The 10,822-nt window shown below is 41.4% G+C and overlaps 1 long non-coding RNA gene and 1 other non-coding gene across 2 annotated transcripts in view; both read right to left on the bottom strand.

Annotated features, from left to right (window-relative positions):
- The window catches only part of LOC138402829 (uncharacterized), a 230,156-nt gene that overhangs the window by 73,982 nt on the left and 145,352 nt on the right, over positions 1–10,822 (bottom strand). The window lies entirely within an intron of this gene.
- TRNAI-AAU (transfer RNA isoleucine (anticodon AAU)) lies at positions 2,011–2,084 on the bottom strand. The gene has a single exon. It is a non-coding gene; the product is annotated as a tRNA-Ile (tRNA).

The following is a 10,822-nucleotide window of genomic DNA, read 5'->3' as shown; positions in this document are numbered from 1 at the left end:
GATCACTTTGTAGTTTGTTGTCTGTCTGTCTGTCGGTCTGTCTAGAAACCTAAAGGGTACTTCCCATTGACCTAGAATCATGAAATTTGGCAGGTAGGTAGGTCTTATAGCTGACATTCGGGGAAAAATCTGAAAACCGTGAATTTGTGGTTACATCACAAAAAAAATTAAATTGTGGTCATGAACTAATAATTAGTACCTACCTATTTTCAACTTTCTAATTGAGATAGGTAACTATATCAAGTGGGGTATTATATGAAAGGTGTTCACCTGCACATTCTAAAACAGATATTTATTTATTTTTATGCATCATAGTTTTTGAATTATCGTGCAAAATGTCGAAAAAACACGACTGTAGTACGGTACCCTCGTTGCGCGAGCCTGACTCGCACTTGGCGGGTTTTTCATGTCAACTATATAAATAATAGATTCTTTTTTTTTAGCGATCTAAAGTTCCGACCCGTTCGCCTTGACTTTGACACAGTTTTATTTCAAATTGTAAACAAATAAAATTAAAACTAATAGCAAGTCGTTTCAAGGTTTTTCCTAAATTAATTAGCATGAACTACGCATATGGACGTGTTTTAGGTATGATCAAGTTTTGTTGGCCTTCGGTACTTTTGTGTTTTGATAGTCTTGTAAACAACCTACTTAATAATAAGGGTTAACTGAATTATGTTAGGTTAGGTCTAGAAACTTGAAATTTTGCATGTAGATTTTTAGGGTTCCGTACCTCAAAAGGAAAAAGGAACCCTTATAGGATCACTTTGTTGTCTGTCTATCTGTCCGTCTGTCAAGAAAAGCTATAGGGCTCTTCCCGTTGACCTAGAATCATGAAATAGGTAGGTAGGTAGGTAGGTCTTCTAGGTTCTAGCACAAGTAAAGGAATAAATCCGAAAACCATGGTTACATCACAAAAAATAATAAGGTAGTTTTTTAAATTTTCAAAGTAAGATAACTATACCAAGTGGGGTATCGTATGAAAGGGCTTTACCTTTAGTCCTTTACATTCTTAAACAGGTTTTTATTTATTTTTATGCAAAATAGTTTTTGATTTATCGTGCAAAATGTCGAAAAAAATACGACTGTATAGTACGGAACCTTTGGTGCGCGAGTCTGACTCGCTCTTGCCCGGTTTTTCTCTATAATGTAGACCCCACTAAACAGTAGGTATACGTAGTGGTAATACATAAATTCTCTTTCAAGAGGAATTCCCTCTGAGCGGAGGCAGTATACCTAACTAGGTAAGACATAGTAGGTAGTAGGTATATATACCTATACCACAGCTGTAACATATCACTCCATCGATCAGCCTGTTTGCGTCCACTGCTGGACATAGGCCTTCCCGAGAGCGCGCTACCACAGTCGGTCCTCCACCTTTGTCATTTACTCACTTCCCGCTGCTTTCTATAAGGTCATCAGTCCAGCGGATTGGAGGTCCCGAACACGTCTGCCCCAGCGGCCATCTGCATCGGTTCTCCGCCAGACTGCCTGCCTATTGCTACTTCGGCTTGCTAATTCGTTGAGCTATGTCGCTCACTTTGGTTCTCCTACGGATTTCCTCATTGCGGATTTTGTCCCTCAGCGAGACACCCAACATAGCCCGCTCCGTAGCACGCTGAGCAACTTTATGATAGCACTAGATGATGCCCGAGACTTCGTCCGCTTTCAAAAACCTGTGGAAACTCTTAAATTTTCCGGGCTAAAAAGTAGCCTATGTCCTTCCCCAGGATGCAAGCTATCTCTGTACCAAATTTCGTCAAAATCAGTTGAACGGTTGAGCCGTGAAAAGCTAGCAGACAGACAGACGTACTTTCGCATGGATAGTAATAATAAAATTTTATCGTAATAATACGGTAAGGTAAAGAGTTTGAAAAATAGCTTGACGTGAGCTCGATAAGTTACCCAGTTTACAAAATGCAATCAACAGGTTAGTTCTAAAAATGAAAAAATAATCGAACATGAAGTGTGTGGTAATTAATTATTGTTTCAATAATCAAAAATAGTCAGTGGCCCATGAGGGGATCGAACCCGCGACCTTCGCGTTATTAGCACGACGCTCTAACCAACTGAGCTAATAGGCCGGTTGAGCGATGCGATGAAAATACTGAAACCTATCCTGACGTTCACTGAAACCTCGTGACTTCAGCTGCCAGTCGCGAGCCTGTTGAGCATACACTAAAATTCAGTGTTTAAATGTAAAATTCACGTTCCGTCCTTTTTTAGCACTATTAAAAAGAAAAAGATGCGGATACCTACTCTAAATTTAGTTTAGAGGAAGAAAACAAAATCGGCGCCATCCTACCTAAGTTTTTCAAGTTAAAAAACATGGCACTCGTGACCAGATTTACTTAATAATATACGAGTACAATAATTTAAAACAGATTTTTATTTATTTTCATGCGTAATAGTCTTTGATTTACCGTACAAAATGTCGAAAAAATACGGAATCCACGGTGAGCGAGTCTGACTCGCACTTGGCCGGTTGTTTTTAAAAAAGATCAACTGCAGAGTTTCTTGGGGCTTATTCTCAGTAGAAAATGCTTTCCCAACTGGCGCAGTGTGGTAGGTAGAGTGTTAACATTATGCTGCCCTGCATTAAATAAATAGGTAAATTCTTCAAATAGGCTCCGAATATCCATCAGGCAAAAAGCCTAAAGACGAAAGTGATGACGTATGGCGCTGAAACGTGGACACTGACAGTTGGCCTTGTCCACAAGTTCAAAGTCGCTCAGCGGGCTATGGAGCGGGCTATGTTGGGTATCTCTCTGAGGGACAAATCCGTAACGAAGAAATCCGTAAGAGAACCAGAGTGACCGACATAGCCCAACGAATTAGCCAGCTGAAGTGGCAGTGGGCAGGCCACGTCTGCCGCAGAACCGATGGCCGATGGGGCACACGTGTTCTGGAGTGGAGACCGCGTATCAGCAAGCGCAGTGGGACGACCTCCAACCCGCTGGACTAACGACCTTAAGAAGATAGCGGGAAGCGGGTGGATGAGGAAGGCGGAGGATCGTGTGTGGTGGCGTGCTCTTGGGAAGGCCTATGTCCAGCAGTGGACGCAAACAGGCTGATTGATTGACTGATTGATTGATTGAAAAATTCTGTAAAGGTAAGATATTGAAGTATGTACCTATATTATATATACCTACTTGCTTATACAACATTGTATGGAAAGATCTGGCAAAGTGAAACAATGCCTCCAGGTTTCAGTTTGACGTCATCAGGTCACGTGACGGCGCCGGAGCGGGCACGGGACGAGTGTTCTTGACGCCCAGCGATATAAATGTTTCACTAGAAGCGGCGCTTCGTAGCAATAATATGTTCCAACGAGCATCGGTGTACGGACTCCTGCCCATCGTAGTCCACTTTTTTTATTTTTTTTATTTACATACAAGTTAGCCCTTGACTGCAATCTCACCTGATGGTAAGTGACGATGCAGTCTAAGGTGGGAGCGGGCTAACCTGGAAGGAGTATGGCAGTTTTTATTAAACCCATACAGCATACACCTTTGGTTTCTACACGGCATCGTACCGGAACGCTAAATCGCTTGGCGGCACGGCTTTGCCGGTAGGGTGGTAACTAGCCACGGCCGAGGCCTCCCACCAGACCAGACCAGAAATTTAGAAATTATAAAATTCCAAATCCCTGCCAGGAATCTAATCCGGGACCTCCCACTAACAAGACCACAGCGCTTACCACTGCGCCAGGGAGGTCGTCGAAATAAAGTGGTATTAGGTAATAGGTATCTATAGTGAGGGTATCAGAGTGAACTAGAGTGAGGAAACTCGGTTTTCATCCAGAATCGACATCTGTCAGATATTAGGCTAGGGGTGACGTGACGTGAAATCAAAGATACCTAGTCGTTTCATAGGTTTAACAACACAAGCTTAGTAAATATCGTGAACTGTGGCTTGTACCTATACCTACTATAGTCCGCGACAGGTTGAGATGGCAATCAGGGTATGAGGCGGGAGGACGCACGCAGATTTGCACCCGCACCGGGTTAGCGCGGGGGCAAATCTCGACCTGTCGCGTACTACAGGTGAAGCTTCGACGTTTTGTTCAAGTTTCCTAATTGTCGTGAACTGTACGGGTACATGTACTGTACTGTACTGGATCTTAAATGCCTTTTTTTAAAGCTCAAGTTTGTCTACACTTCTACAGCCAGCGCTCCAAGCGGAAACATTGCGAAATTAAAATCAGTGGCATTGAATATTTGACTTCAATTCAAGGCTGTTTAGGTCCATTTTACTGTAACGCGGAAGTATGTCGATTCTCGAATTTGGTTTGGTTTGGTGAGACGTAAAATCTTGTACTACGGGTACTGTGGCTGTACTGTAATGAAGCGTCCCATCTTTTCTTGTTTCGGATTGACTATGCTACGTAGGCCCTACTGGCCGCTACAGCGTCACCGGCGGGGTTGGCGAGTGCAAAGCTCCGCCTGGGGGTGAGCCCTAGGGCTCGAAAGAATAATTTGAGAGGTCGGGGGGGCAAGGTGGTCCTAAGGGCGCCTCCTGTCAGCCTCGGACCGCGGCTTAGGATGACGTTGGGATTTGTGGATTTGTTGGACTACTGGTTAGTCCGTACTCCCCCAAGGCCGTGGCGTGAGTCCACGATCGGGTGACGTTAGATATCGGGGACCTCGTCTTCGCCGTCGTAATAAGGTTGAGTTGTGTAGCCGATATAAAGAGGCTGGCGGAAAGTGGCTGGATGAGGAAGGCTGAGGACCGGGTGTGGTGGCGCTCTTTAGGGAAGGCCTATGTCCAACAGTGGACGTAAACAGGCTGATGATGTGTAGCCCTACGAGAGCCCCATCTAGTGGAACATCATTTATATCGCTGTCGACGGCCACGTGCCGCTATAATAGGATGCAATAGCTCGGGGGTAGGCAGGGGGTGAGTACTGAGTAAGTATACAACACTGTTTGGTTATGAAAGACTTGATATTTAGGTCGGTGAAGTGTAAGAATAGTTTTAAGTATAGGTACCTACCTATTATTGGGATCACGTTTAGTTGCTAATAAATAACTAGTGGTTCGCCCCGAACTAAAACCTTTTTTTAATTTCCATACAAGTTAGTCCTGCAATCTCACCTGGTGGTAAGTGATGATGCAGTCTAAGATGAAAGCGGGCTAAAATTGAGTCCAACTCCAAAGTTTTCCGTTCACTGATCAATGAAATTCCGTTCACTTATTATCTTCTTATAAAGACAATTTGGGGCCGATTCTCTAGTACACAATCTCTAAACTAAACTAAATTAAGAGGTCTAAATCTAGTGCTTTCCTTTTCCGCAAGCAACATTATGAAAGGGATAGCAATAGATTTAGACGTGACATTTTAGTTTAGTTTAGATATTGTGTACAAAGGAATTAGCCACATGACATTCTAATAAGATGAAGTTTTAAATTGAAAAGAAGAAATTATTAAGATTGAGAAGAAATTAAATTGAAATTCAATTCAATTCCCACCAAAAAGGTCTAAAACTATACTAAAATTGAGTCCACAGTCCAAACAGTATAATTAAAATAAAGTTTCAACAGTTTTTTGCTTCTCCTGTAAAATCTTTATATTTCGTGCAATGCCACCGTTTGTTCGCCAGCTCCCATTATTATATCAATCAACAGGCTTGACTCTTGGCTAATAAGTAAAGTAAAAAGAATAGTACGGTAGTATTACAACAGGCCAAAGTCCAAGCAACATACTACAATCTCAAAATGAACAGAATTGTTGCGCCACCGCGCGGCGAGCGAAGTCCATGGGATTCAAATAGGTGTAAATACTTTGTAATATGTTGCCAAGAATACTTGATTTAAACGAGGCGTGGTCGTGTGTAGGAAATAGAAATAGGTATATAACAAAAAGCACATTAGAAAATAGAATTTATGGACAACAGAGTTGGCAGACTTCGTAAAAATAAAATTTAAACAGAGCTTTCAATTCAGAGTCAGATACAGTTTTTCTTTACATTCCTACATACCCACAAGATACTATAAATAAAAATAATCACTCGTTTTAAGGCGCAGCTTTTATATGAAAGTAGCTGATGCCCGCGACTTCGTCCGCGTGGATTTAGGTTTTTAAAAATCCCGTGGGAACTCTTTGATTTTCCTGGCTAAAAAGTAGCCTATGTCACTCTCCAGTTCTTTGAGTATACCCATGCAAAAAATTACGTCAATCGGTTGCTGCGTTGCGACGTGATTGAAAGACAAACCAACAAACAAACACACTTTCGCATTTAAAATATGGGTACTTAGTGATAAAATGTATTTATTTCATTAGGACAACTTGTGCCACTATTTGTGATTAAGTATGTCAAGACTCAACACTTTGCGATGAGAACCTCTCATTAGTGACACTTCGCACCAATATGGCTGCGAAACTGTTATTGGCTGGGCAGCACGTCTATATAATTGAGTGACACAGAGTAACAGAAAAAACCGGCCAAGTGCGAGTCAGGCTCGCGCAACGAGGGTTCCGTAATACAGTCGTATTTTTTAGATATTTCGCACGATAATTCAAAAACTATGATGCATAAAAATAAATAAAAATCTGTTTTAGAATGTACAGCTGAAGACCTTTCATATGATACCCCACTTGATATAGTTATCGTACTTCGAAAATTAAAAATACTAATTAATAGTTCATAACCACAGTTTAATTTTTTAATTTAAATCTAACCCTAAATTCACAGTTTTCAGCTTTTCCCCGAATGTCTGCTATAAGACCTACCGACCTGCCAAATTTCATGATTCTAGGTCAACGGGAATTAGTACTCTGTAGGTTTCTTGACAGACCGACAGACAGACAACAAAGTGATCCTATAAGGGTTCCGTTTTTTCTTTTGAGGTACGGAGCTCTAAAAATAAAAATAATTACCATGTCGTCAAAAATATAATCAAACAACGACGTCAGGCTACATAGGCTTACCGTTTATCTACAGACTAAGTAGAGCTCTTGTAGGCAAGTACTCGTACGTCATTCTCATCGATGTCATCCTACTTCAAATACTTCCTCTATCATACGTAGATACAGATAACCGTAGTTTGCATTAGCTTAGAAATACTCATCAACCGTCTATGTCATCAACCGATAGACGCCCATTGCTGGATATAGGTCTATATTGTAGGGCCGTTATGCAATCGCCACTCCAGAACACATCTGCGCCGTCGCGTCGCGTCGGTTCTGCGACAGACATGGCCTGTCAACTCAGAACCGATGGCTTAAGTAAAAGATATTTAGTATAAAGCGGGTAAGTTTCTATGGATGTTGGGTAGTAAGAAAAAAAATTGCGGAATTATTTGTATAGGTAGTTCGCGACAGGTTGATATAGCAATTGGGGGACGCCCCGCACACCCGCACCTACCTCGCGCTAGCCTGGTGCAGAATAGCACGGGAGACGTGCGGGTGTGCGGGGCGTCCCCCAGCCTCATACCCCGATTGCCATCTCGAACTGTCGCGTACAATAGGTACGTCCTTACTAACTGACTCATCATTTGAATTTCTATAGATCCTTTCTTAGTGACGGTCTACGTTATTTATGAGTGAACTTACAAGCAAGATCTCCAATATCTAGACCCAAACGGTAGATACGTTGACATGTCAACCAGTAAATTAGTTTATCCTTTTATGGTTGGAACCAGCGAATGATACAACATTGAAAACGTGTTTCTAATGAAACTCAAACTCACGTCTGTTAAATACGTAATTTCAGCCTTCAACCAATTGAATTAGCACAAATCGCAATTGGGTCGTACTGTGTCTTGTTGTACTGTCATGCGACAATGACCGCTGCCGTGATTAGCCCGTTAAGTGACAGTTAAAGAGTTACAAGCTGCCAATCATGGTAGAGATTTCGTACGGAGCGTAAAGAATGTTTCTATGTTTTATCATTCGATGTAGGTACGGAAAGCGAACTTTGCCAATGAGTTTTCAGCTCGTGTAAGGAACAATGAATTCCTTATATTGAAAACTAGTGTTATGGTAGAGACTAGAGCGTTTAAGTACGAATAAATAGGGGTATGACTAAATAAAAATAAATCAAAGTCACCCGTTACAGAAACAAAACAAAAGCGTGCCCTTTTAAAGAAATAGCAATGACGTACGCGGGTTAAAGAACTTGGCGCATTATGTCGGTTCGTACATACAGCTATAGTAGGTAACATTTGTTTATATGGTTCGTGAATCCAGTGCAAACCGGTCGAGTTGGAGACTTGGCGAGCAGCCGACACGCCCTCGATTCCTCGCCGAGCAATGTTGTTGCTAATTTATTGTATGATTTCGCAACATAATTATGTTGCGGAAAATGATGCCATTTTACGCAGTTCGGTATCAAAGGTGCAGTTCGCAACTGAAAGTGATGGACAACGGACTTTAGAATGACATTTCACCTTTGTAGAGCGTTGTTTCTGTCACTCATACCCGATAATATATGACGCTTTGTCGGTCTCAACGACCGAGACTATGTTTTACAAATCTGCTGTCTCCTTTTAAAGATCTATATTTATCATTTTGGCCGCGTACTTTATCAATTCTTTGTTTATTTTTCACTAGCTTATTCCCGCGATTTCGTCCGCGTGGACTACACACCCCTCATTTTACCCTCTAGGGGTCGAATTTTAAAAAATCCTTTCTTAGCGGATGTCTACGTCATAACCTATCTGGAAGTCAAATTTCAGCCCGATCCGTCCAGTAGTTTGACCAGTGCGTTGATAGATCAGTCAGTCAGTTTTATTTTTATATTTATAGACTAGCTGATGTCCGCGACGTGTGACTTTTCGATTTGGAAAACCGTGATTCGAAAGAACCAAACCAATGCCACTACGCTGCTACGTCAGAAAATATCCCGCGTAGCTTTCTCGTAGAGCAACAAGTACCTATTTACTTTAGCGTTTAAAAAATTTGATCGTGGTTTGAATAAATACTACATGATCAATAAATGATGAAGCCACGGGCATCATCTACTTAGTAAGAGATGAAAGATAGAGATTTACCTTTTTTGAAGACATATACATTTAATTCAGCCATTTCGAGTTGTGAAGCCCGCGGGTTGCAATGACGTCACGGGCGCGGTCGAGGTCGGCTAAGGTCACGCGGGGAGGGGGGGAGGGGAGGTCAGTACGAGCCTCTATGCCTCTCTAGTCTCTACACATCCTTTGTTATACGAACGGTGTATCATTTTATGAAATAAATAGATAACTTGAGTTTTCTTTCTCTCCTCCGTAGGTGTTCCTCATTGCTGAGGGTTGTAACCCCTTTCCATTAACCATATAATGCTAGGAATTTTCTTGGAATGATAATGCGGTGGGTTTCCAGATCCTTCTGCATCAACTCGACTAAGAGAACGAGATTTCGACTCTTAGGTTTTTACAGTTTCAAAATAATTAATTACTTATAATACTATCACCAACATCAGGTAATTACTTATCTTACAAATTCAATAATTAACAATCGAAAAGTGTACAATGGTACATACCAATACTTTTTTTTAAATACCTTTGTCATAAATCGCGCCTGTGTACCTACCTATCATCATGATCAACCCATCGCCGGCTCACTACAGAGCACGGGTCTCCCGTCTCAGAGGGGGTTTGGCCATAGTCTAGCATGCTGGCCAAGTGCGGATTGGCAGACTTCACACACCTTTGACTTTTGAGATAATTATGGAGAACGGCATGCAGCTTTCCTCGCGATGTTTTTCTTCACGAAAACCTTACCTATCTATAGCGTAACCTATTCGATGACCACCAATTGATTGAATCTTGATTGAATAGAGTCAGGTATTTGTCAATGTTGCGAGTTTTCATTGAGGTGCGTAAAGTCGGCCTCGCCGGCAAACGATCGATCGAGCCGCGAATGTCAAGTTGAGGGGAACTCTGACGTCAGACGCCCACGCTGGGGGAAGGGGGACAGTTGGGAGGTGTTGGTGTACCGGCCCGTGCAAAATTATTTACTTACACCACCTTTTTACTTGAAACATTGGTACTGCTTCTGACCGCAACTAAATTTTTCAGTATTCGCATCCTCTTCTTACTTATGTAATATGAAAAAGACAGACACAGTTTTAAATTTAATTTAGAGCTGTCAAACCTCGTGACTTAAGCTGCCAGTCGCGAGCCTAGTGTTTAAATTTTTTGCGTGCACTAAAATTTAGTCTTTGAATGTAAAATTTATGTTCCGTCCTTTTTTAGCAATATTAAAAAGAAAAGGATGCAGATACTCTAAATTTAGTTTAGAGAAAGACAACAGAATCGGTGCCATTATTTGCTTACAAGAGAAAATTTGGATAGGGCATGAGAATATTATTTTTCATACTTAATTGCTTGCGATTTCGTCCGCGCGGATTTAGATTTTCAAAAATCGCGTGGAAACTCATTGATTTTCCGGGATAAAAAGTTACTTTTATGTCACTCTCCAGGCCTTGAACCATGTAAAGATTAAGTCAACCCGTTGATATCCGTTGCGGCGCGATTGAAGAAACAACCAATAGAACAGTAAACCGACAAACAAAAAAACATTCGTATTTATAATATTATGGGTAATGATAATTTAATTTTTTGGTGTTCTATATAGAGTCACTTCATATTATTACTAAGTCGCGACTTCGTCTAAGTGAATTTAAGTTTTTTAAAAATCCCGTAGGTAACTTTGATTTTCGAGGGTAAAAAGTACTTTACGACCATCTCCAGGATGCAAGCTATCTTTATACCATTTCGTCCACGTAGAATCAGATTTTTAAAATCCCGTAGGGAACTCTTTATTTTCCGGGACAAAAACTAGCCTAAGTCCTTCCCAGAGATACAACCTCTGAACCAAATGTAGT

The sequence above is a fragment of the Maniola hyperantus genome, chromosome 1 (genome assembly GCF_902806685.2).
Source record: "Maniola hyperantus chromosome 1, iAphHyp1.2, whole genome shotgun sequence".
In the NCBI taxonomy this organism is placed as follows: Eukaryota; Metazoa; Arthropoda; class Insecta; order Lepidoptera; family Nymphalidae; genus Maniola; species Maniola hyperantus.
This window is presented reverse-complemented; position numbering and strand designations above follow the sequence as displayed.